Source organism: Camelus dromedarius, chromosome 31 (assembly GCF_036321535.1).
Source record: "Camelus dromedarius isolate mCamDro1 chromosome 31, mCamDro1.pat, whole genome shotgun sequence".
Classification (NCBI taxonomy): Eukaryota; Metazoa; Chordata; class Mammalia; order Artiodactyla; family Camelidae; genus Camelus; species Camelus dromedarius.
The window spans coordinates 9,487,147-9,514,553 of NC_087466.1; the positions used below are offsets into that span (position 1 = coordinate 9,487,147).

The following is a 27,407-nucleotide window of genomic DNA, read 5'->3' on the forward strand; positions in this document are numbered from 1 at the left end:
CTGCGCCCACCCTCAGTGAACACGTGGGAGCCTAGGTAAAGATGAAACGTGCTCTGGTCTCATGACTGGCCTGGGGGATCTGATGAAAATGCAGGTTCTGATTCAGCAAGTCTGAGTGGGTTCTGAAGAGTCTGCATTTCTAAAGAGCATCCTTTTGTTGCTGCCCAGCCAAGAACCAGAGGTGAGTTTCAGGTTCTGAAGTTAACCTCTCAGATTTCAGCTTCTCCCCATCGTTTTTCCACCACTTTGACAGTCCTGAGCGTCACCTGGGGGCGAATGAACTAGAGGGAAAGAACAAAACGCACCCTCACGGCCTGACGGGAGTGGACCCGTGATGGCCCCCGACCACTCCCCACCACACACATCCCCAGAGCATGGGGTGGATCTCAGGAAGAAAGAGACGGGGAGGAGGTGGAGGTGGGGGAATGGGTTGCTGGTTGTCATAAATAGTAAACCATCTGTACAGCAGCAGCCCCCCCACTGCCTATGGAGTCCCCCATCAGGAGCCAGAACAAAGAAGGAGATTTCAAGAGGCATCAGAGATCAAAACGGCCTCTGAGGCTCTCCTGCAGCGGGTTTTTGTTTCTAATTAATCACCATCCTTGGCAAGTCAATTGAGCCTGTTTTAAAATGGGTACTCCAAGGACAAGGGATGGGGTGGAAGTTGAAGCCAGAGGTCTTTGGAGCTGACGCTCAGGGCAGTGAACTCTTGGGGAGCAGACAATGGGGTCAGCTGTGACCCATTCAGCAGGGCCAGAAAGGATGGATCAAGGGACAGGAATGCTTGCAGAGGCCAGGCTGTTCACAGGAACCCATGGACAGTAGACGCAGCCCTGGGGACTGGGGTCAAGTGGAGACAGTACCTTCACCCAACAGATTGGCAGCTACTCAGTTCCATTGCCAAGCAGAAATATAGACCTGTTTCTGCATTTCTGGACAATGTGCTATAGCTTCCTTTTTTGTTGTTGAAAATAATCTGGAAATACGGTTTCTTGAACACTGAAATCTCCTGGCTTAGAGAAGTTGGCTCAGATTGTTTTCGAACACCACACCACCCATCAAAATATGTCTGAAAGCCACCTGTGGGCGTGCAGACTGCCAACATGTCACCTCTGAAACAGGCTGGACTGAAGGAATTACCTGGGAATGAAATGCCCCGTGGGCGGGGCCAGTATCGGGGGCTGAGAGCAGGAGAACGTGGCTGGATGACTTTCCGAACACAAGGGAAGTATCGGAGGAGGGAATCCTGATGCCCTAAAAGCAGCCCTGGAAGGAGGGTCAGGATGCAGCCTTCTGGTTTGTTCTCCTGATTAGGTCACTTCCCCATCCTGACCCTCAGTTTCTTCATCAGTGAAATGGGAGGGCTGGAATGCATGATTTTAAGAGCTTGCCTTACTCTGATGATCTGTGACTCTCCGATTCAGATATTCTATGATTCTAGCATGAGGATACCCTGTGACTCCAGGAATGGACATCCTCCTGTTCTGGGAGCAAATTTCATCCTTACGGGATAGCTTTCATCCCAAAAGCAGCAGACAAGGACTCATGAAGTGAGCATGGAGGCGTGTGGGGACCGCCTCCTAGGAACTGCTCATCCAGGATCCCCAGAATCACTCAATTTATCTTCCCCATCATGCTCTTAATCTCTGAAAATTTAATGGCTCGACCATAAGCTGCCTAAAGAACAGAGCTGACCCATCACCAATAAATCAGAAACACCCAGCGATGCTTCTGAATAAATGATAGCCTCTCGGATCAGTGAGCAGGCGAGCTGGGGATGTTTAATGTAGCTTGGGAGAGAGATCTAACCCGTGCGCTGCTGGGGTGGGAGGCATTGCTAAGAAGACAGGGATGGTGGTGAGGAGACCAAGAGACCCCAGAGTCATTCCCGCATGTTTGGACGGAACCAGACCCAAGCTTTCCCAGTCACGGCTGGATTGACCTTCCCTGCAAGAAAAACATCCCCCAGAGAGAAGACAAAATGTCCCAGGGTATAGGGTCAGGCCATTCAAGGTGGCAGCTGTCTTGCTCTCTGTCCATCCTGGGCTCAACCAGCCCCTGACTTACCTACACCCTACTCAGGCGAACGTGCTTGCCCCCTGCCCCTACTAGAGATTGTTCTGATCCTTGGGCCAGAACGGCTCCACCGGCTAGTTTATTAGAGAGAAACATCTGCCCTTGGGATGCTGGTTAACCTGAGGGGCTGTGAGGGGCGTGCCCCAGCTCTGGTTGCCCTGGTAACGGATGAGCCCAGCTGATGTCAATTCCCCCCTTCGTGGCCGCCTCCTTCTCCCCCGAGGAGTGAAGGCTGCTGCTATGTCCTGCTCTCCGTCTGTTGCGCGTGGTGGACTCGTGCTCCAGGGCTTTTCTTCAGTCGTGGGCGATCCCCTGCCGCGTCCAACAAACCACTGATGTCTCTCGCTGTTTCTGGGCTCGTTCTTCAGTCTCAAAGCTGGGCAACTAACGACAAGGCTCGCGGGCGGGCGGAGCGTAATATATATATAGGGTTATGGAAAGAGACATCAACTTAGAATCCTCGATGGCAATCGCAGCTCCTGTAAAAATCCCCTGCTTGGCTGGTTTGTTCATCTGTACAGCAGGGATCCCGGGAAATGAAGACGCGTCCCACACTTGACCTTGCACTTCTCCGTGTAACCACTGACCGCCCCCATTTCACGCGGAAGAGGAAACAAGCTCAGAAAGGGGAAGTTACTTGCCCGAGGTCTTACGGCAGTTCGGGATTCAATCCAATGCCTGAGCCCCCAGTGCGGGGCTACTTACCCCCACCGTGGGAGCCCTGGGTACAGTTTGGCTGCTTTTTCGCTTTGGGGGCTGGAGCCCCAGCTGCACACCCCACCCGGGGGCCTCGGTGGGCCAGTTGCCATGGGCGGCTGTGATGCACACGGTCTCCCTACACGTCCTGGCTCCGTGCTCGTTCCCCCATGTTGACTCTGAGAAACAGGCAGGTGGGCAGCCGTGGATCCAGAGCCTTGGAGTCAGTTCCTGGTGGATGCCGTGTTCAAGTACACCCCCACGCCCTGCCAAGAGCTGTTTGGGAATTCCAGAGGACCCTGGATCACGGGAAGCAGCTCTGCTTGGAAACAGGTGAGGAAATGCAATTAGGGGCTGGTGATAGCCCTTCACTGACAGTGTGGTCCCTGAGAGCGCCTAAGCACATTGGGCTCCCAACTGTTCCGCCCTAGAGCTCGGCACTCCCACATCACGGCTGCCTCTGCGCCTTCACTCCATTATGCCCACTGGAAGCTCCAGGTCCGGAGTCCAGGGTCTCCTTCACACTTCCCCAACAACCTCAAAGACCCAATTGGTTCCCCTTAGAGCTGAAAAATGTGACCCAATGCAATGGTTTTTGAACGTTTAAAAAATGTTTAAGACATCAAAGACTTTCTTCAAAGTCTTACTCAAAATCCCAACATACAAAACAGATGAAAGGAGAAAGTAGAGAAGGCACTCCCAGCCCCCGCCCACCTGGCTGCCTCCTGCCTCGCAAGGGAGCCCCAGGGCCCTGCCACGGAACCCGGGGCCCCAGGAACCCAGTTTGCAAACCTCTAGTCTAATCAGGCTCCGAGGGGATAACACCTGGCCCAGGGTGACACAGGGAGGTAGTGCAAAGATGAGGCCCCTTTCCATGGGCTGCTAAAAGCCCCAACAGGAAATAGCCCTTTCCCTGGGCCAGCTCAGTCTGCTTGTACGAATTTGCCCCGAATGAGTAAATTTGGGTTGATTGGTTGGTTAGTATTTATTTGGTGGGTTGGTTGGAGGGTTGGTCGGTGGGTTTGGTCGGTGGGGTTGGTTGGATGATTTATTAGTTGCTTATTGAATGGTTGAGTAGTTGGTTGGCTGGTTGACTCGTTCACTGATTAGTTGGATAATTGGTTGATTCGTTGATTGGTTAATCGGTTGGTGGCTGGCTGGTTGGTTGTTCTTTTACTTGGCTGAGTGGTTAGCTGGTTAGATAGTCAGTTCACTGACTGGTTAGCTGATTGATTAGGTGGTTGGCTGGTTCATTGGCTGGCTGAACAAATGAGTGACTGGTTGAGTTGGTGGTTTCATATGGTAGGGCTTTGGAGAAGGCTCTGAGACGTGAAGTGGACGTTGGAGGAAAGAGGCACCAAGCAGATGGCCTGAGATGTTGGGGGGAGAAGTGACATGGACTCAGAGATTTCAGAAATAGTGGAGGTAGGAAAACTAGCAAAGTTGTTAGAGCCTGTTTGTCCGCTTCCTGACTTGGGGGGTGGGTGATAAGCAGGTGGGCGGATGAATGTGTGTCCTGTAGAAACTGTAAAGTCCATTACACACGTTGAGGGTCCCCTCCTACTCCCCCCAGGCTCCCAATGCCCCCTGGTTTCTTCCATCCCTTCCCCCAAACAACCCTGATCTTCAATCCCTTACCCACCCCGGGCTGTCAGTGATGGATCACAGCTCAATGTGTTTGCATGTATTTATTTTTTGTATATACATATTTTTTTAATTGAAATATAGTCAGTTTACAATGTTGTCGATTTCTGGTGTACATGAACATACAGATACTCGTTTTCACATTCTTTTTCACCATAGGTTACTGCAAGATGTTGGATGTAGTTCCCTGTGCTCTGCAGTATGAACTTGTTCATTTATTTTATACACAGCAGTTAGTATCTGCAAATCTCGAACTCCCAATTTATTCATTTATTTATTTTTGAGAGATGGAACATGAATGGGGGTATTTCAGCCATCCCATAGGAGATGGGATCAGGGTTTGAAGGAAAGACGACTGGGACCCCAGGAGTCACATCCCACGAGAGCACTTCCTCTGACCTGAAGATGATGGTAGCACTCACGTAACCCTCGCAGTAACCTTCTGTACTAAGTGTTGGAATAATCTCCAGTTGCAAGATGAAGAATCAGAGTCGGGGAGGCAGTGACTGAGTTCTGGTGGGTGCAGAGTAGAGGGCCCAGACTTGTACCCTGTCTCCCGAGTCCACACTCAGCCCCAAGATCACTCAGTGACACCACCTTGGGTCCTCCGCAGCCCCTTCTCCCTCCCCTTGGGCTTCTGGATACCAGTCCTGGTGCTGGTGGGGAGCCCCGAGCATCACTCACTCATAAGCCAGGGCTGTAGCAGGCTCCACGTGCCGCATGGCAGCCACCTTCTGGAATAGGAGCTCAGTGGGCCCACCGCTCCCAGCCCTGCCTAATGAGCTCTGACCTCAGCTCTGAAACCACAATCAATTAATAGGAAAGCTCCCAGCTGGGGCCACTTCATGCATTTATTTGCAAGATTAATGGCATATACGAAATTGTTGCTTCACCTTGGGACTTTCAAGGAAATCTGGAGAACACCCAGGCAACAGCCCCATAAATATTCCTCAAGGCCATTCCTGCCTTCTGCCCCACCTTGTGTTATCAGAAGGTGGTGTTTTTCTGCCCACGCTTTGCAAGGTTAAGGGGAACATGGCAGGGAATGGGCATGGTTGTAACTGAGAGAGTTTCAAGCCTCCTCCTCGTTCTTACCCTCTCTCTTTGCCCTTCCGAGGGCTGTGAGAAGAGAATACACTTTGGGGGGACCACCAATGGTTCCCCCTTCATGTATTCCTCCAGAGGCCAGCTTTAAATGATTAACAAAATAATAATGCATTAACTCATCCATATTGTGGGCTCGCTATGAGCCAAGTTCTTCACATGGTCTCACTTGATCTTGGCAACAGCCCTATGAGCATGGAACAGTGATTAATCCCCATTTTGCAGATGAGAAGACCGAGGCACAAGATCACACAGCAGTTTAGTAGAGGAGCCTGAACTTGAACTAGCACTTCCTGACACCAGAGCCAGAGCTCTTACCAGAGGTCGTGTAATGTGGGCTCCAAGAATCCAACTCATTCTTCCCTAAGGGGCATGACATGGTGGAGGTCACTGGTCAGGACTAAATGAAGGAAGTAGGTCCTGGGAGTCCCCAGGGCTGGGCCATTTGAAACATCTCCTGTCTTTGGGACACTCAATTTCCATTCAAATCTACATCCCAGCTGCCTGCTGGGCCAGGGCTCAAGCTCTAGGTCAGATAGAAGTTTCCAGCCTCAGACCCTCCACTTTCCAGCGCTGTGGCTTTGGACCATCTCTGAACCTTAGTTTCTCCTCTGTAAAAAAAAAATTGGTTGCTTTGTAAGGTGTGTTTTTGTATCTTGCTAAGTAATAAGCGTTCATGATTTTCAAAAGTTCCAAATGTACAAAAGAGGAAAGTCTCCCACCCCTGTCCTCACCACCCCCCAGGCTCTCCTCCCCGGATGTGGCCACTAGTACCAGCATCCTCTGCGGCAGCTCCATCTAATAGAGGCAACCAGCGATGGTGACATGCCGCTGTGCTTGTCAGAACACTGGCTATTGAGCGCTTGAAATGTGGTTAATGTGACGAACTAAATTCTGAATTTTATTGGATTTTAATTCATTTACGTTAGCAGCAGGTGGCTAGTGGCTGCTATACTGGACAGCACAAGTCTGGAGACCCTGAGGATAGCTAACACCCACTGAGCAGTGACCACGTGGCAGGCCCTGTTCTAAGCACTTCCCATAATTTATTCCTCATCCTCACAAGAACCCCGGGAATAGGTACTACATGCGCAATGTTTGCTCTGGAGAAACTTAGGGGCAGTGAGGTCAAGTTCTTACAAGTTCACTTTACCAGGACATGGAGGAGCTGTGATCTGAGTCCAGGCTGTCTGACTGCAGAGCTGGGATTCAGCTCCATAAGCAGGTTTCGTCATAAAACATCTAAGCAGCTTAAATGAGAACGTGTGTAATAAGCTTGGCATCGTGCCTGGCACAGAACAGGTGCTCGGTAACTCACCCCATCCCTTTAATCCGGTCCATCTCTTCCCTGCTCTCAGTTTAGGCCCCACTCGCTCCCACCCCTGGGCCCTCGCTTATGCTGTGTTCCCCTCAGTCCTTCCACTTCACCAAATCCTTCCCGACTGTCAGGCACCAAGGATGGGATAGAGGAGTCCAGAAGCCTGAGTTGGCCTGGACAAGGCCACAAAAAGTAGGACGCGTCGGGGAAGTGGTACAGAACTCAGCACCACTCTGTAACAGAAGCCGTGGCCTTCTGGAGAGGGACGTAGCCAAGCCACAAGCCAGCAGGACGATGAGATGATGGCCATCAGGAGGATGCAAGCTGCATACTGGGGGCAGTGGGAAAGGAGGTTAGGTCGAAGGGGCTGGAGCAAGACATTGGGCTCTGACTACCAGATATTAATTTAGATCTGATTTAATAAGTGGTATGGGGCTGGGGTTGATGTACTCATGCATTTAACAAGCATTTATTAAGCACCAACTTAACTGGTCATTAATCACCGGGGGCCACATTTGTTTTCCCACCACGTGACTGTGCTAAAGAGACACTGGAATTTCTGGTACATCTACTCAAGGTCACCTTCTCTGCACTGGAGAATGCTCAGGGACCAAGTTCAGTTCTTTACCTTTATCCTGTTAACAGGTGCCTTCTTTGTACATAAATCGACTCAACGGCCCAGGAGAAAAGCAATAAGGATTTTGATCCCATTTTATAGATGGCAAAGCAGAGGCTGGGGGAGTTGAGCTGATCTGTTAATGCATGGGCTAGGTGAACACGCTGGCCCTGCTCTGGGCTTTTTTTCTCTCTGTCAAACTGTTCCTTTGCAGGGCACTGAGGTCTGTAATTTCCATCTGCTAGGGCGGGCCTTGCCAGCGGAGGCATCCGGTGTCCCTGGCGCTGGCTCAAAGGACTGCCTTCTCGCTGCGGAGGGAAGGAATCCTTTTGCTTGGCAACCTGTGTGCCATTTTCCACCTGGGTAGGTTTTAATCTTGCAGACAACAGATACCTAAGCAGCCCACCACCCTGGAGGAAGCAAAAGCTCCAAGTGCCCAGGAAGAAGGGGCTCCAGGCCATGCCCTATGTCTTGGCAAAAGGGGCAGCTGTCATGCTTAGGAGCCAAGGGACCAACAGAACACCCCACACAGAGCCTTGGGGGAAGGAGCAGTGGCAAAAGAGGCGGTTCTTGGTTCTGGTGTGGGTGCCCACTGGAAAAGGGAGTGGGGCATCCCTCGGCACCTGGGAGGACCCCCTGCCCACTTGCTTCCCACCGGGTCTGGGCCTGTCCTTCCTTGGCTCCGCTCTGAATCTCAGAGGCCTGACCCTGTGAGCTGCATCTTCTAGGCTCCTGGATCATCTGGATTCTGTCTGGACTCCACCAATGGGAAGCTCAGGCAGGTGACTCAAGGATGGGGACAAGGGAGGAGCCAGGGCCTTCCTCCCCTTCCTTCACCAGTTCGGGGGGGCATGTCTGACAGTGCTGGACTCCTTAGAGGCATAAGTTTCCCCTGAATGAGCACACTGTTCCAGCTTTTGTCAGGTGTCCCCAGCCCCTGGGTACCAGTAACACCACCCCGACTCTGTTCCTCCAGCCCCTGCGGAGGGGGCAGCTTCTTGCTCTTGCTAATCTCTGGGGTGTCTGCCATCTTAGTTTGTGTTCACCTAAAGCAGATCCTGTAACAAAGACTTGAGTACATGCAGTTTATTTGGGAGGCAACCCCAGAAAGAACAAGGAAGGGAGTTGGGGAAGTGTGATGGGAAAGGGAGAAAAGCTACTAAAGGGCTGTGACTTTGATGGACGACTGGGCTCAGTCCCAATGGGGTCCTTCTAAGAATCATTGGGAAACATGCCTCAGCGTCAACCTGCTGGAGGGATGAGAAGCTGTGTCTATTGTCTACTAAATTCCGTCTCCACTGTTGGAAGGTGGCCCCTGGGTGTTAAGTCTCGCATCTCCAGACTGTACCCGCAGGCTCCCAAGTCCAAGAAGAAGACCTCATGAAGAGAAGCAGAGTTGCGTGGGCTCCAGGTGGAGCTGAAAAGATCCTGCAGAAACGATATGCAAATGATATGCAAATAACCCCCAAGGGCATGAAAGGAGGTTCGCCAGCCTGAGTAACACAGAGAAAACCACAAGGAGATTAACACTTACATACCCATCAGAATGGTTGAAATTGAAAAGGCTGACAATACCAAGTGCTGAAGATGTGGAACAACCGAAAGTCTCATATACTCCTGATGGGAACTGTAAAATGGTACCACCACTTTGGAAAATTGTCTGGCTGTTTATCTTGTAAAACTAAACACTTTCTCAAGGCACAGGCATCTCTCTCCCAGGTATACACCCAAGAGAAATAAAAACACATGTTTACACAAAGGCTTTTACACAAATGTTTATAGCAGCTTTATTTACGATAGACAAAGCCTGGAGAATCCCAGATGTCCAGCAACGGATAAAGACATGGTGGTATATTCATACAATATAATGCTAGTCAACACTGAAAATGAACAGATGACTGATGCATATGCAACAACGTGGATGAATCTCAAAAACAAACCAAAAGCTTATGAAAGAAGCTGGACACCAACTATGTGATTCTATTTGTATGAAACTCTAGAGAAGACAAAACTAATTTATGATGCTGGAGAGCAGGGTTAGCCTTGTCTGGGAACAGAGGTGTATTGGCTGGAAAAGGAGAATGAAAGAAACTTCTAGAAGAATAGGAATGTTTCATATCTTGACCTGACTGGTTGATTACAGCATGTTCACAAAGCTAAAAATTCATAGAGCTAAACACTTAAGATTTTTGTACCTTTTATGTAAATTAAGGCACTTCTTTTTTGAAAAATAAAAACATAAGTGAAAAAAGAGCTCCATTCTTAAAAGCCCTTCCTTGGGTGCTCACCTGGTCACCAAGGATGACTCTGCAGTTGGCATCTCCAGCCTCATTAGAGGGAAATGAGGGAGAGTCCAGGCCGGGCTGAGCCTCGAGCTGCCGGTGCAGAAAAAAACACTTGCTCCCGTCAGTGAGTTATGATTAAGAATTTTCCTCCTGGCCTCCGAGTGTTTAACTGGCTCATCCATCAATCTGTCAGGCCAGCCATCAAGATGAGGACAGCAGAAAACTAACAGCTCACACCCAAACAGCCTGAATAATTCAACACCCGCTACAGCCTCCGGACACTGGGAGCATGAAGCTAATTTTTTATTTATTTCTTGGGCTCTGCAGTTTATTTCCATGCCCCTGGAGTCTCAGAGAGTGGGCATGGGGCTTCCATGGGCCAAGATAGGACAGGCCAAAGTCACAGAGGCTGAGATGTCCCACCCTGATGTCTGGAGCAGGACAAGGAACCTCCAAACAGGAAGAGAATGGGCATTGGAGTCCCAAGATACTGGTTTAAGACCTGGTTGGCCACTTCTCAGCTGTGTGATCTTGAGCTAGTCATTTACTTCTGAGCCTCAGTTTCCCCAGCTGTGAGCTGGGCATGGTGATAGGACACTTACCTAGTGCTTACTGTGTGCCAGATCCTGTTATAATTACTTATATTAACTCATTTAATACTCAAATAATCCTATGTAGTACTTACAACATCCTTCTCATTACACAGATGAAAGAACTGAGGCCCACAGCTCACCCCAAGTAATCAAAGCACCTGTCTCATAGGGTGAGGTTGAAAGGAAATAGAGCTTACAGATCTCTGGACAGTATGCCTGGCACACAGTAGGTGCTCAATAAAGCATAGCCACTGCTGCTGTTATTAAGATGTCTTTCAGGGTCAATATCTTGCTTGAGTATAACAGCCAACATGTGAGGTTGATGGGCGTTCTGTAACTGCAAATGGGGAAATAGAGAGTGAGGTAAATGGCTTGCCCAAGGCCACACACATTTACTCTAAGGACACTGCCCATCCTCAGATCCACCTAGGCTCCCCTTATGGAGCCATTGACACCAAGTCCCAAGTTCTACGGGCCAAACAGACCTTGCTTTCAAAAGAAAGACCTGGCTTCACATCCTGTGTCTGCCACTTCCCAGTGTTCAAGTAGAGCAGGGTCCTTCACTTCCACTGCCTTGGCTGTGAAACAGGATGAGACAGTTACAACGGAATCAAGAGCTGACTTGGGCATGAGTGAGCTTGGTTTGGTCCCCAGCCCTGCCACTTGCCAGCTGCAGGAACCTGGACAAGCAGATTCCTCTGAGTCCCAGTCTCCTCATCTGAGCCCCAAGGGAGCAAATCTTCCAAGTTGTTTTCTAGTTTCCCACCTGATTAAGGGAGAAGCTTCACAGAGCTTCTCAGTCAGGAGACACTTCCATTAACAATCCTCAGTTGGCAAAATGTCTTTGTCCATATTGTCCTGGGCAGGGAGGGCCCCAGGTAAATGACGCGTGCATCTCATAAGCTGCAGGTAAATGATATTCCATTGCAACACCATCTTCTGTTGCAATGGCAAATCTGGGCTCTGGGTCTTGGTTTCCTTTTTGTACAAAAGAGGGCAGTTAGATTACCTGATCTTTAAGAATCTTCCAGTTCTGATGTATAATTCTATGTACAACACTCGGAAATTGGGAACAGGGTTCCAAATGGGATAAAGAAAGGGGTTTGGACAAGCAGTAGGGACTGAGTGAAGGGGGTGGGTCTGCTTCAGCACCACAGACAGCGCCAAGCTGCTGGGTTTCTGGGGAGGAAACTGCTTGAAACTGTGTGAAGGCCCAGGTACACATAAGAGTAACATTCACACTGTAGTCTAAATCAGGGTTTTTCAACTTCAGCACTGTTGACATTCAGGGACAGATAATTGTTGTGAAGGGCTTTTCTGTGCATTGTAGGATGTTTAGAAGCATCTCTGGGCTCTACCCACCCCACCCCACCCCACTCCCAAGTCATAACAATCAAAAATACCTCCAGACATTGCCAGCTCTCTCCACTTGAGAACCATGGATCAAAGTGAATAGCACTCCCTGGAGTTGTGCACGTATGAGGTCACCCTCATGGTTCCAGTCCTAAAATTATCCTTCCAGACTTAAAGAGCCCAGGGGCAGGTCTCTAGTCTTCTCTCTTCTGGAAGGCAGTAGTGAACAGATTAAACAGTTAAACAAGTAAAGTAAATAAATAAAAGAAGTAAGGACTGTAATAAGTTCTGGGGGAAAATAAAATGGGGTGTGATAAAAAGATAATGGGAAAACATGTGCGCTAGACAAGGGAATCCTCGTGCACTGTTTGGTGGGGACATAAACTGGTGCAGCCACTATGGGAAACAGTATAGAGGTTCCTCAAAAAATTAAAAATAGAACTACCATATGGTCTAGTCATTTCACTTCTGGGTACTTATCCAAAGAAAATAAAAACACTAACTCAAAAAGACATATGCACTTCCGTGTTCATTGCAGCATTATCTACAATAGCCAAGATATGGAAACAACCTACATGTCCATTGATGGATGAATGGGTAAAGAAAACGTGGCATATATACATACAATGGAATATTATTCAGCCATAAAAAAGAATGAAATCTTGCCATTTGCCACAACGTGGATGGATCCCAAGAGTGTTATGCTAAGTGAAATAAGTCCAATGGAAAAAGACAAATAGCATAGGATCTCACTTATATTTGGAATCTAAAAAGCAAACAAACGTAAGCTCATTGATACAGAGAACAGGTTGATGGTTGCCAGAAGCGGGGGATGGGAGAAGAGGAGAACTGAGTGAAGAGGGTCCAAAATTACAAACTTCCAGTTATAAGTAAGTCATGGGTAAATAATGTGCAGCATGGTGACTATAGTTAAGAGAGTCGATCTTTACAGCTCTTATCACAAGAAAAAAAGATAACAGGAGAACATGGGTCATCTTAAACAAGGTGCTTGTGTAGGGCTTCTCTGAAGAGGTGACAATTGAACTGACAACTAAAAGATGAGAAGAAACCGCTTGTAAGACAATGGTGGGAAGAACCTGTTATACTGGAAGAATCACACAGAGGCCAGTGTGGCTGGAGCAGAGTGCGAGATGGGGAGAAGGGCAGATGAGGCATGAACAAGAGACATGGGTCTGATCATTCAGGGTCTTGGCAAGCAGGTTGTATTTTAAACTAAATCCTAGGAGAAAACTGAAGGTGCTAGGGAGAGATTCCCCTCCTGTGTCCTCAAAATTCGCAGGCATAAGCCTCAGGCTTTCTCCCTTATGGGCAGCCGCCAATGTTGCAGGCTTGTCCCCCAACTGCAGCTGGAAGTGAGGCCAGTATCCGCTGGGCTGCTGTCAAGGCTTTTATTGGCCCTCTGCTTTTCAGAAAACTCACAGATTTCCTGCAATTTATGAAAGGTTCCCATTTTTCTAGCCCAAGGTCAAGATCAAGGCGATGCAGCACATTTTACAGCATCCAGGGAACAGGGTTTGTTCTCCCTTAAGCGCATGTCTTGCCCTAGATCCTATGGTGTTATTAAGCTTTTGAGGACATCTTGTGACTTAGTAAGGTGGCAGGGTGTGGGGGAGGAGAGAGGAAATAGCAATTTTTCTGAGGATTTATGACCACGTAATTTAGTGATCCTGCCTGAATTGTTGTCTCTTTCTCCAAGTCAATGACTTCGGCGCTTTAAGAACTGGCCATGGTCCTAACCTGAAAATTGTGTTACCATTGTATCCTTGTGTCTTGTACATGTCACTATTGGCTGAGCTAATGATTTGATGAGTGAACGCATATGTGAATAAATGATAAAACAGAAGGTAGGGGGTGCTTGTTTCATAGAGACAGAGTTTAGCAACATTTTCACCTGCGACAACATGGAAATTGGATAATGTATATAGTTTATGTAGATAAGATTTCCAGGCAGAATATCGAAGATGACTCCTGGTCCTTCTCAGTGCCTGTGGCGATACGCAAGAGGAGTGATACAGGCTAAAGGAATGACCACAAACTTGATGGTTTTGAAAATTGCCCATGTCTCCAGATGGCAAATGGTGCTAAAAGTAAATGTCTTCAGACAGAGATCAAATCCAGGGCACTGTCAGGAAAAAAGGCATAGAGATGAAGTTGAAGTTGTGACCATAAAATGCTTTATTACAGCCTCAAAAATATCTAATTGCCACAAATAACCAATCAGTCAGACCATGCAGCTTTTAATAACCTTAAGGACACTGTGCCTCAGATACCCTGAGGCTTTCAGAAGCTCAGGGTAGAGAAGAGTTCAGTTCAGTGAGACTCTCAGCTGTGGTGGCTTTTTTCCTAATGGAGTGAATCCCCAGTGAGATTCTCAAGAAACCCACAAAACTTGTAGGAGAAATGTATTGGCAACACAGCCAGTTTGGATTGAAAGAGACGGAAAACTGCACAGATTTAAAAGAAGACTTTGGACCCCATCCCAACATTTCTACAGAAAGAAAGTCAGCTGAGAAAATACGTCATCTGCAAGTGTTTCATGCAGAAGGAAGGATGAGTCAGAGGGTAGAATCAAGAGTTCAAAGGGTGAAGCCAAGAGCTGTTGAGATTTATTCCCAGATCTTGGGTCCTAATTTTTTAAATTGCAAACTTGTGCCCTGATGTATTTCACAATTGCTCTGGACCAGTAACCTCTCTGTGCCTCCTTCTCTGCCCACCCCAACCTCGTCTGAACACAAGTCATCTATAGCAGTTGTCCCATGCTGGTCCCTCTGTTGCTCTCTCCTGGGTCATTCTTGAGGGAAGCCAGCCACCCTGATGTGAGGATACTGAAGCCAGTACCAACTTGCCAGGAACATGAATGAGGTATCTTGCATGTAGGTCCTCCAGCCCCAGTCAAGTCTTCAGATGACTGCAGCACCAGCCAACACCATGGCTGCAACCTTGCGAGAGATTCCAGTCCAGAACCACCTGCTAAGCTCTCTTACGTTCCTGACCCACAGATACTGTGAGAGAATAAATGTTTATTGTTGCCACCTTAAGCTATTAAGTGTTGGAATAAGTCATTGAGAGCAATAGATAACTAATACAGATTTCCCAGAGCATATAAACCATTTCTTGGAACAAACTAAGACTTAATAAATAGTATGTAAATACTATTATTTAATAGAAAATACTATTATTAATAGAAAGGCTTTGCCCTTGAACAATACAAGGCTAGAACAAACTCAAGACGAGTAAACAAAGATATTTGGGGGTGATATTTGAGAGAGGAGAAAAGGCTTAAGCTGAAGGTGGGGTTGAACGCATCCAGATTTCTGCTTCTCACCTGCAGATCTGGGTGACTTCCATTAATGTCCCCTCCCATCAGTTCTCAGGTGGCAGGAGGAAGGTCATCATGAAGAAACCAAATGTAAAGAATCTAAGGCTGAAATTTTATTATTCCCCCCAAATTCCAGGAGCAAGAAATTAGGAAGGAACCCCATCCTGGAACAGTATTACTATCCAGATGCCCAGAAATGCCCCCACCCACCTTCAGACTGAGACATGTGGGTCACAGTCTGAGAGAGACACCAGAATCCCCAGAGGAATCTTTCAAAATGCAGCTGCCTGCATTCCACCCCGTGGAGATCCTGATTCCTGTAACTTTCAGCCACTTAGCTCATATATGTTGAGTAATAAATAGTCAGATCATTGGCACATGAGCAGACATTTGTCTAGATAGGAATAGATATTTGACTCAAATTTTGGGGGGGGGGTATTAGATTTATTTATTTTTAGAGGAGGTACTGGGGATCGAACCCAGGACCTTGTGCATGCTAAGCCTGTGCTCTGCCACTTGAGCTATACCCTCCTCCCCTCAAATTTTTTTAATGGTATACTTTTTTGTTGTTTTGGTGGAGGTGGGGGCTGTAATTAGGTTTATTTGTTTTAATTTTTTTAATGAAGTTACTGGGGGTTGAGCCCAGGACCTTGAGCACGCTAAGCATGTGCTCTACCACTGAGCTCTACCCTCCCCACTTCAAATTTTTTAAATCAATGAAAGTCACCTTTTAAATTTAGTTTCTTGAAATAGAAAATACAGTCACTGAAACCACATAGGGGACATTTGTTGGTAAGGTTTGGCCATCTCGAACTCCCGCTCCTGCTGTCAATCCAGAGGTGCTAATATGTGTATCTGAAGGAGTCCCGGTGCTCATACTTGGCCATTCTGCATTCCTGCATCCCTCTGGCCACGGTGTTGGTGCAGGATGGGAACATACGTGTCTTAGTTTGGGTTGCTATAGCAGAATACCATAGACAGGCAGCTTACAAACAACAGAAATTTATTTCTCACACTTCTGGAGGCTGGGAAGGCCAAGGTCAGGGTGCCAGCATCATGGTTGGGTTCTGGTCTAAGAGTGCTCTTCTGGATTGCCGACCGCCAACTTGTCAGAGAGCAAAGAGAGAAAGGATGCTTTCTTGTGACCTTTATAAGATAAACAATCCTGCTCATAAGGGCTCCACCTTCATGACCACATGGGATGCAAAGGCCCCACCCCCAAGACCACCACACTGCAGGTAGAGTTCCAACATACAAATCTGGGGAGGACGCAAACGTTCAATCCATAACAATATATCTCCATCACAGTCAATGAGATGGTAAGAAGGTCTGCAAAGACGTCTAGAACAGAGAGAAGCTCTCCTCCTCACTGTCCTCAAGCCTGAAGGGGCACAGAAGTAGGAGCCAAGATGACTTAAGCACAGAGGAAGAATGAGAAGTGGGAAGGACTCTCCCAGTGGAGGGGACATGGGCAGGGTGCTAGCTGTGGGAGGCTGTGAGCAGGTTCGGGGTCTTCTAATGCTGGAGGAGTATGGACAGGACCCCAATAGCATTCAGTACAGATGCATGAACATTCCTTCACAGGGAAGGGAGAAAGGGAAAGTGGAGGGAGGGAGACAAGGAGGAAGCGAGGGGAGAGTATAAAGGAATATTTACTGAGTACCTACTATGTCCCAGGCAATATAAAAAGAGTCTTTGTGTATCTGACCTAAAGCTCACATGAGGGTCTGGTTGTCCTGTTTTCCAGATAAGAAGTGGAGGCTTAGATAAGCTAAGACAGGCAGCAAACAGAAGATCTCAAGTTCAAACTCAGGCAAATCCCATAGAATGTCCGTGATCCCGCTAGTCCCTTGGCATGATATGGGGTTTAGTGTATCCGGAAATGGAGGCCCCAGGCCACAGTCCTCTGATCATGTGACACTCGGTAGTGGTGGCAGGGGTGCCGTCACATCTGTTGGTTTTGCAGGAATCATTTATGCCCGAGGGTTTCTGTTTGTTTGGAAATCACTAGCTGATGGATAGTGGTCCATGAAGACTGTCTGCAGATGGGAATTGTTTAGAGGCTGCAGCATTACTCGGGTGCAGGGAATCTCACGGGTGCCCACAGCCAGGAGCCGGACCCACTCCCTTGTAGCCATCACGCCCCCACTGAAGAGTGGCAATGCCTTCAGGATGGCTTTGAAAGTGTCCCAGGAACAGCCCCACCCTCTCTGCATCTCCCACCGACGGCTTCCCAGCCTCTCTCATGATTACTAACAGATCCCCTGGAAGGAAATCAATTCCTAAAAGAGACTTTGGGAAAGGAAGGAATGCCACTTTCAAGATGTGTGGGCTTGGCAGATCATATTACCTCTCTGAGTCTCAGCTATAAAATAGGGATTGGATTAGGCAGGGTTCTGAGGAGAAACAGCACCAATAAAATAAAAAGAATACAGACAGAGATATGTAGGTAGAGACAGAGAGAGACAGAGCATTCACTCTGCCTCCACCGTTTTGTTCTATTCAGCCCACAGTGGATTGGATAATGCCCACTCACATGGGTGAGGGCGACCTCCTTTGCTCAGTCCACCCAGTTAAATGCTAATCTCTTCCAGAAACACTCAGAGACACATCCAGAAATGATGCTTAACCAGTTACCTGGGCATCCCTTGGCCCAGTCAGGTTGACACAAAAAAGGAACCATCACAAGGATCATACTAGAATTTACCTGAATAATCCAGCACCACCACCATCACCACCATCATCATCATTGCAGTTATTGGTCACTTTTATGGGCTTGACACTTTAAAGTATTTCTACCCCCTGCCACAACCCGGCCTCCAAGGACAACTGCTGCCATTTTACTGAGGAGGAGACTGAGAACCAGGTAAAGAAACATCCCCAGAGTCATCACAACCACAAAGTACCTGAAGTAGGTTCAAACCAGGTCCAACTGGTGTTGAAACCCAGGATTTTTCAACTGCCCCGTATGTTCATCCATTCATTCAAAAAAGGCATCAGTCTATTGAGCACCTACTATGTGTTGGCCATTTTACTTGTGTTATTTCCAATCTTCTGAACAGCCCTAAAAAAGTCACACAGAAATACTGAGACTCAGAGAGGTGAAAGGACTTGTCCAAAGTCACACAGCTGGTCAGTGCCAGAAGTAGATTTCAACTCAGGTCTGTCTGGACTTTTTCAACCTTACCCTGTGGTCTTTCATTCATTCATCCTTCCATTAACTAACTCATTAATTAGTTGATTAGACAACTGCCCATTTCTACAGTGTCCACTTTGTGCCTCCTCCTTGGACACGCCTTCTGGGGGGCCTCCCACGTGACAGGGGTAGGGAAGCAAGGACACAAGATGAAATAGATGGTTAGGGAGGCAGACACCGAAAGAGACCAGAGAATGTACTTTATGAGTTGAAAGATCACGTTTATTGGGGCAAATCTGGACAGACTTCCTGGAGGAGGTGGTATCTGGGCTGGGCCCTAAAGAATGAAGAGGAGTTTCCCATGTTGAAATAAGAGAGAAAAGCATTCTAGGCAAAGGATCAGCATGAGAAAAAACATAGGGGTGGGAAATTGGGGGAGCGGGGAAAGGGGCAAACAAAGAGTGGATTGGTTAGGCTGGAGGGTGAAGTAAATAAAGAGTGAGAAAGAAGGTTGGATGGGGAGTAGGAGCCAGCTTGTGGGGGGCTGGAGCCGGATCGGGCAGACTCTTTGGTGCCAGTCTCAAGGAGTGTCTGGACTTCATCCTGTTGGCAGAAAGCAGCCACTGAGGGCTGTTAAGATTGGAAATGTGAGAGCAGCTAAGGTTTCTGACTCCCCCGCAGTGGGCAGGGGATGGATTCCAGCAGGGAGATCTGTTATAGAACTCTTAGGAGGCTGTTCCAATCAACCACATGAGACACAGGGCCCGGACTGGGACAGTGAGATGGGAAAGAACTGTTGTAAGTAGAGAAGGTTCCTAGCCTGGAATGTGCCAGCACCAAGTAGAGTGCATCATAGTGGTGATTAATATGTACAAGGCGGGGCGGGGCTGGCTCTGTGAATTTCCTGCCTTTCCGTACCCCTGTGAGGTCCCTGCACTGGGTCACTCCACTTTTCTAAGCCTCATTCCCTTGACTGTAAAATGGGGCTGATAATACCCACCCTAGCTTCCCATCATAATCATCATCATCACCATCATCACCACCACCACCATCATCATCATCACCATCATCACCATCATCATCACCAACATCACCATCATCATCACCACCATCATCATCACCACCATCACCATCATCATCACCACCATCATCATCACCACCATCATCACCACCATCACCACCATCATCACCATCATCATCACCAACATCACCATCATCACCACCATCATCATCACTAACATCACCATCATCATCACCACCATCATCATCACCACCATCACCATCATCATCACCACCATCATCACCACCATCACCACCATCATCACCATCATCATCACCAACATCACCATCATCACCACCATCATCATCACCAACATCACCATCATCATCACCACCATCACCATCATCATCACCACCATCACCATCACCATCATCATTGCTGTCATCATCACCATCATCATCAGGACCCTTTAGGGCCATACAATCCAAAACATCCATTTTTCAGATTCATTTTACTAATGTTTATTGATCACCCACTTAGTGCCAGGCACTGAGGATCTATGAATGAGTAAGACAGACTTGGTCCTTGACCCTGTAAAGTTAAAGTCAGAAAGAGGGGACAGGGCATTGAACAAGTAAGTGATCCAGTAATGTGTGATATGATGAGAGGGACCCTGGGGACATCAGGAAAACTTTCGGGTGAATTGATTTCATCCGGGCAAACAGGGGGCACAGTGTTCCTGGCGAAGGGAACAGCAGGTGCAAAAACCTGGAGGTGGCAGTGGACAGAGCTTAATCAAGAAAGTGAAGACATCCTATTTGCCTGAATCTTAAAACATAAGGAGCTGGAGCAAATATGGGAAAAGGGCAAGAATTGAGCTGGGTGCAGATCACCAACAGTCTTGTAGACCTTTATCAGAAGGCTCTTATCCAGGGCAATGGGGAGTCATGGAAGAATATAAACAGAGGAGGGATGGATGTACACCTTAGGAAAATCACCCCGCCTGCAGGGTGGAGCATGAATTGCAGGGGGCCACAGCGCAGACAGCAGGACCAGTCAGCGATGATGAGCTTAGAGTGGTGAAGCGCTGGAAAGGTGGACAGAGGATCCCACCTTCAGCAGCCAGGCAAGGGAGAATCAATGAAATTCATGGTCATCATTGTATAAACTAAAGCATAGGGGAGATTGGTGCTGGAAACTTTGACCTCTTTCTTTTAATAATTGAAGTGTCATCAGTTACAATGTGTCAGTTTCTGGTGCACAGCCTGTTGTCCTAGTCCTGCGTGTATATACATATATTCCTTTTCAGAGTCTTTTTCATTTAAGATTGTTACACGATATTGAATATAGTTCCCTGTGCTATACAGAAGAAATCTGTTTTTTATCTCTTTTTATATATAGTGGCCAACATTTGCAAATCTCAAACTCCCAAATTTATCCCCTCCCACGCCCTTTCCCCAGTAACCATAAGATTGTTTACTACGTCTGCGAGTCTGTTTGGAGACTTTGGGCTTATGTTCATTTCTTGTGCCACCCGCCCCCTCCAACCCAGGGCTCTGCCGGGATAACCCAGGGGATAGGCTGGCCCAAGTCACGCCCCCTCTCCCTTCAGCCGTATCACTGGGAAATAACTGCATTTTCCTGGCTCCTTAAGGGAGCCAGCCCAGACTGGGGAGATCCAGAGGTGGTCGCTGAGGGTGCTCCTGGGTTAATCGGGAGCACTCAGGATGAGCTGCTGCTCTGTGTTCGTCTTGATGGATCTAATTAGATGAGCGGTGATGGGGCTAAATGGACTGGCCTGGCAGACCGAGGCCACTGCCAGATGCCTGGGGACCCAGGCACGAGGCAGAGCAGTCTCTGTTGAGATAATTGTCTTTCTTAAAAGAGATCAGGGTCAGGGCAGAGGGGAGAGTGTGGCTGAGGCTTGTTGGACACATGTAAGCTGGAGAAATCAGATTTGCATGGACACAGTCGTGAAGTCATGTCCCAGTTCACCGAGATGAATTGGTCATTTCCAGAGCTCCTACCGTGGGCCAGGCACTGTGCTGCTCACTGGGGACACAGCCATGAGTGAGGCTGACTTGTCCCTGCCCTCCTGGAGATTACACTCGAGCAGAGTGACAGCCATTAGCCAAATGGTCACACAGGAGGAGAAATAACCATCACAGCCGACCAGTGAGGGAGAGCTCCCAGGGCCACGAGAAGGAGTAATAACTGAGTGTTTCCCCCACACTTATATCACTCATTTAATCATTGCAACCACCCAACCCGGCAGGCTTTATTATTGTCAGTTCCATCTTGCGGATGAGAAAACTGAGGCCTAGAGAAGGGAAGTGACTCTCCCAAGGTCACCCAGCAGAGAAGCTATAGAAACTGGGATTTGAAGCAGGTGCTCCAGCCCCAGCACCCAGGTGCCTATCCAGCAGGCAGAGGCCGTGCAAAGGCCCTGTGGAGGGAAGGACGGTGAGTGGTAGAGGAACTGCCCACAGGCAGGGGAGCTGGAGGCAGAGATGGAGGAGGTGGGGTCCAGGCTGATACTAGGAGGAGAGTGGGGGCCAGACCATGCAGGACGTGTCAGTCACATCAGGGACACATCTTTATTTTGAGGGCAATGGGGAGCTACAGAAGATTTTATGCAGAGGATGGATGTGATGAACTTTGATTCTTACCCCACCCAGTAGAAACAGCAGGTCAGAAGCAGGACACACATTTGACAGAAGAGCTGGGTGACCTTGGGCCAGCTCCTTGACCCCTCTGTACCTCTGCTTCTCCATCTGTAGAATGGGGACATAGGGTGATCGCCAAAGTTCGTCTTATCTCTGACCTGCTAAAATTGTTTTCTTTTTCTCTACCTCTTTTTTTTTTTTTCTTTCTGAACTTCCTTCCATCCAATCACATATTAATTTCCCACCAAGCGCTAGGCTCTGGGCAGGTTCCAACCTCACCATGTGGAAGACCAGGAACCATCTCCTGCTTTTTTCACACCCCTGCATCTTGCTGTGAATTCAGGGGGTACCCAGCACCTGCCAAACTCACCCAGGGCTCCCACCCAACACCCGCCCTGGGCCAGCCGCTCCGACAGCTGGGGCCACAGCAGGCCTTCATCGCTACTTAGGATCATTTTCCCCTCTGATGAAGACAGATGGAGAGACTTGGAGGGAAACAGAGCCCCACCCCTGTCCTGGAGCTCACGGCTCTGGGATGGGGAGAGGGCCAGAGCTAATTCGGACACCAGCTGCCTCGCGTGGGCTCCAGGCTCTGAGGCCAAGCTCCCCAGAGACTTCCCCTGCCACTCTGCAGGCTGCTGGAAGCTCAGATTCTACCTACTTGAGCTCTGCTTGCTCTGAGCTCGGCTCTTCCTTCTACTGGCAGAGCTCTTGTCTCCTAGGCAGGTGCACAGAGCAGACCCCACTCTCTCCTCAAGACCCCACAGCCACCCCCCAGCTCCTGCAGACCTCCCTCACCCTGGGATGCTGGAGCCTGGCTTCCACTTCCATGGCAATCCCCGCTCAGAACTAACGTGCTCAGAGGACAATTGGGGATGGAAATTTACAAACAAGTTCTAAAGTTTTACGACGTACACGTTCCTCAACCCAGCAACGCCTTTTTGAGAAATCTATCTTCCAGAAATACTTGCCTAAGTTCAGAGTCGTGTATTTACCTGTAATTTGAAAATCCAAGAGGCTTTGAAAACTGAACATGTTTTTGTATGTTAGGAGTCAACAATCCCGCTTGGCAGCAAGACCGGTCCTGTACGGACATGAGGCTGTTTATAAACTACATTTGTCCAACTTGTGGGAATATTTGTGTGTTTCATTGAAGAATTTATTAGTGTGTTTGAATATGGGGTGCTGCCCCAAACTCCCCAAGTGGTATTTACATAGTATGTGATGTATGTACCCAAAACCTCTCTAAAATCAAAGAACACTGAGTCCCAGAACAGAAGTGGCCCCAGAAAATGTGGATAAGGGATTACAGATATGTAGCAAAAGGTAGAAGCAACCTTGAAGTCCACCCATAGGGGACTAGTTAACGAATTAGGATCCATCCTTCATGATTTGGATGGGCCTGATTCCATCCATTGAAAGGCTTTAAGAGGAGAACTGAGGTTTCCCAGAAAAAGAAGTTCTGCCTGTGGATGGTAGCTTCAGCCTCTTCCCGAGAGTTCCAGCCTGTCCTTCCCCACAACCTGCTCTGTAGACTTCAGACTCGCCCCCACAATCACGCAACCAATTCCTTGCCATAAATCTCTTAGTATAGACCCCCCCACTGATTCTGCTTCTGCAGTCCAACAGATACTCTATGTAACCAAATATTTTTTTTTTGTCTCCTCTAGTTTCCCCGCCACCCCGTGGTGCATACTCTGCCCTTGGGGAATTACTGAGAGGGTGGGCACCCATCTGAGACTTACACATGACTACCTCTGAGTGGGCGCTCCGTGCGGGGCCCTGTGCCAAGGATTGTCTCAGTCGATTCTGATCATTACCCTGTAAGGTGGTTGCTATGATTAGTCCCACTTTGCAGATGAGGAAGCTGAGTCTCAGAGAGGTTAAGCAATTTTCTCAAGGACGCACAGACACCTATGACATTCTGTTCTGACTCCAACATGTGTGCTGTTAACCACCAGTTCACCAGCTGGGAAATAGCTCCCTGGACAGACAGGGAATACAAAGGAGGGGGGCTTGACTCCCCCCTCCAACCAGGCAGCTTACAGACAAGTAGAGAACAAGGCAGATACCCAGAGCTTGTATTTCAAAGTGGGGGCAGTAACTGCCTTCATCAGCTGAGTTTGTCTCCTGCCCCTCAGTCTCCAAAGAGGGCCAGGCCAGGGGCCACGTGTCCAGACTCCTAAAACTGACCCCTCTGCTCAGTCAGCAGCAACAGCAGAACAACTGATTTGGCAACGCTGCATACAACACCAGACCCCAGATGCATCTATGAAGGTCCAGGAGTCCTTGTATGGGAGAAAAAAAAGCTAGGCAAGGACCCAAGACACCTGGCTTCTAGCCTGATTCCACCACAAAAGAGCTGTGTGACCTGGGGCATGTCACTGCACTCCTCAGAGGCCAAGACTGGGGAAAAGCAAGAACCAATCATTGTTATATTAGTGAAGTCCTAAGATGCTCCCTCCTCCATCACACAGATGAGGAAATGGGCTTGCTGTCATCTCAGAGCCGGTAACTGGCATAGCTGAAATGTACACCTCAGTCCTTTGACGTCCAGAGCCCGAGGTTCCGGGCGCCCCTTTGCAATTCCATGGGCCCTAGCGGGGCTTCGGGGCAGTGGGAACTCTGGGCCTATGGGAGCCAGCCTGGCTCACCTCCCTCTGAGTGGAGGGTTTTCTGATCTCATTGCAACTCCCGAACAGTTCACAGTTGGAGAATTACTAAACAAGAAAGCCCAGCAGCCTCTGATTTATGAGATGCAGGGAACCATGCCAGGCAAGCCAATCAACTGGCGGAAATTTGTATTTTAACAAAACCTCATAAATAATGCAGAGGATGACGAACAGCTGATGCTTGCCACCAGGCAGCAAACACCGGCCCTTTAAGCAAGGGGTCCCAAACCTGAGTACCAGAATCGCCTGCAGGACTTGCTACGATGCCCTCATAGGGTGTCCGTCCAGGATGTCCCAGGTGAGACCCAGGAGGTCACGTTTCCAGTTCCCAGGTGGTGCTCATGCTGCTGGTGGTCCAGGGACCACATTTTGAGAACCACTGCTCTAACCCACTGACAGTGCCCGCCCTCTCCCTCCCCACCCTCCCACCACCACCAGGAAGGGAATCACCCCCAGCCCAGGATGCCAGGTGGAATTAAGATGCCCCCAGCTGCAACAAACACCCAGAGTTGAATTTCTGGAGGTTAAATATATAGGTAACTCTACTATAAGCCTTGGGAACCGCTCCCTCTGGGCGTCAGGGAGTCTGTGGTGAGGTTTTTCTTCATTTTTGCCTTTTCTTTTCCCACAAAGACATGAATCCCATAAGCCACCTACTTTCCAGTTCTTAATCATCGTAAGAAACCTTCCTTGAGTACTTACTATATTGCCGAGCACTAGCTCAGTATAGGTGATCCTCATTATTCATGGATTTGAGAATTCGCCTTCTTGCTAAAATGTGTTTGTAACCCCAGAAATCAATATTTGCAGCACCTCCGTGGGCATGCACATAGCAGCAAAGAAGTAGAGTCAGCCGACTTGCAAGTTCCCAGCCGAGGTTAAACAAGGCGATGCCCTGTCCTCTTATTTCAGCTCTCATACTGGAAACAAGTGTCCTTCTTTTTTTTTTTTTTTTTTTTTTTTTTTTTTTTTTTTTTGCAGTCTGCTTAATGAGATGCTTTTGTATTTTGCACTTTCTCTTTGGCGATTTCCCATTTAAAATGGCCCCAAGCGCAACGGGGAAGCCTTGTCCAGGGTTCCTAAGCGCAAGATGTGCCTTAGGAAGAAAATACGTGGTTTAGATAAACTTCATTCAGGCGTGAGCTATAGTGCCGTTGGCCATGAGTTCAATGTTAATGAATCAACGATGCATATTCAGTAAGGTGTCATTCATCATTTATCATTCATATTTACTGAGTTCCTGGGTCGGGCCAGATACTAGGCAATCCCATTTTAAGCAGAGCAGGGATTTGGGACTTGGGTCTTTTTCAGCCCGCACCTCCTCGTGTACCTGTGCTTTGATTGATGACTCCCCAGAAGCTACCCAACGCTGCTCACGCAAGGAAAGGAGAGACGAAAATTTAATAAGATTCCAAATTGCCTTCCCTTGGATTCAAATTGCTTCATATATTATGTTCATGATAACTGCTGTAGTCTCTATTTTTCTCAAGGCCCCCCCCCTTCCTTTCTAATACAAGACAAGTTCTTTGGTTAATGAATTCTAGGTTTCATTTAATAAATGTTGCGTGGGAAGCTTCATTATTTGCAACTTCATCCCTCTAAAGCAGGCTCATAAATGCCCCCTTTCTAAGCACCTGGGATAAACAGAGCATGATTCTCACGTACCCGGGCCCCACGCACTGCCACCAAGAAGAATTCAGTAATTGAAAAGACCTTATGAATCAATACAGACAAATTGAAAACTCCAGGAGAACTCCACATCATTCACTGAGGTACTTGTTAAGTCTTCTCTTTGCTTTTTTTTTTTTTTTTTTTTTTTTGGCTTTTTTTTTTTTCTCTTTAGTTTTAGAGGGAAAAAAAATTAGGAAAATGTTGAAGAGAGGGGCCAAAGAAAACATATTTCTTTTTAATCTTAATCACTTGGCACAGCTGACTGAGCTTCTACTTAGCGTGTGGATCGAATTGAGTTTTGATTACTTGTCCTGATTAATTTTTTTTGGTCTCTCTGCTCCAGACCACATAGGGATGGTTTCTGAGTCTCCTCCAGGGAGGCGCTGAGAAAAAAGACAGAATTCCTATGTTCGCCCACCCTTAAGCCCACCATAGAAGAGGTACGCAACAAATGTGGATTTCATTTGAATTGCAATGAACCGAGTGATGGCTATCTTGGAATCTTTGAAGAATGGAAATAAAGCAGAACCCCTTTTTTTTTCTGTCCGCCTACACACTTGCCTTGCCTGACAGTTCTTTGCAGGCGTTGAACAAAACTGATGTTGAGTGTCCACAATGCAGTTTGGGCTGTTTACTTTATTTCCTCCCTCCACAGCTTTGCTTCTCGACTTCAGTGAGAAAGTCAGCTTTAGCAATTGTAAGTTGCCCACCCTGCAGGGTGAGGCAACCTGTCAGTCGATGACAGTGCCTGGATGTTTGCATGTTTCAAAGATGCCTGGAACACATCCTGCACAAACCTAAACTGATCATGTGCATCCTCACTCCAGACTCCCCCACCCCCACCTATGTGTTTCCCTTCCTGTATCCATGTAGCCATCTATCCATGGAGCTGAACAATTCCCCTGCCTCCCTCTGCAACCAGTCCACAGCCAGGTCCCCATCTCCACTCTCCTCCCTAAATACCTCTGCGTTCTATCCACCTCGCCCCATCTCCTTTAGCACCACCCTACTGGGATGCCAGCTCCTGTATCCCTCCACTGGCTCTCCCACCTCCATTCTTGGCCCCATCCCCCAGCCCAAGGGATCTTCCTAAACCTCATAGCCGATTATGTCGCTTGCCTGTTCTAAAGCACTTCAGTGGCTTTCCAATGATTTGGGGTTAAGGACAAATTCTTTACACTTTATATAAAGTACAGAGAGGTCTGGCCCCTACCCATCTTCCCCACCTTGCGTTGTT

At 48.2% G+C, this 27,407-nt stretch overlaps 1 long non-coding RNA gene across 1 annotated transcript in view; it reads left to right on the top strand.

The window, feature by feature from the left end:
* The first annotated feature begins 2,802 nt into the window (after positions 1-2,802).
* LOC135319772 (uncharacterized) overlaps positions 2,803-27,407 on the top strand; it is a 49,096-nt gene continuing 24,491 nt past the window's right edge. The window contains exon 1 of the long non-coding RNA XR_010378642.1: positions 2,803-3,105. This is a non-coding gene — a long non-coding RNA (uncharacterized LOC135319772). The remainder of the gene's footprint in view (positions 3,106-27,407) is intronic.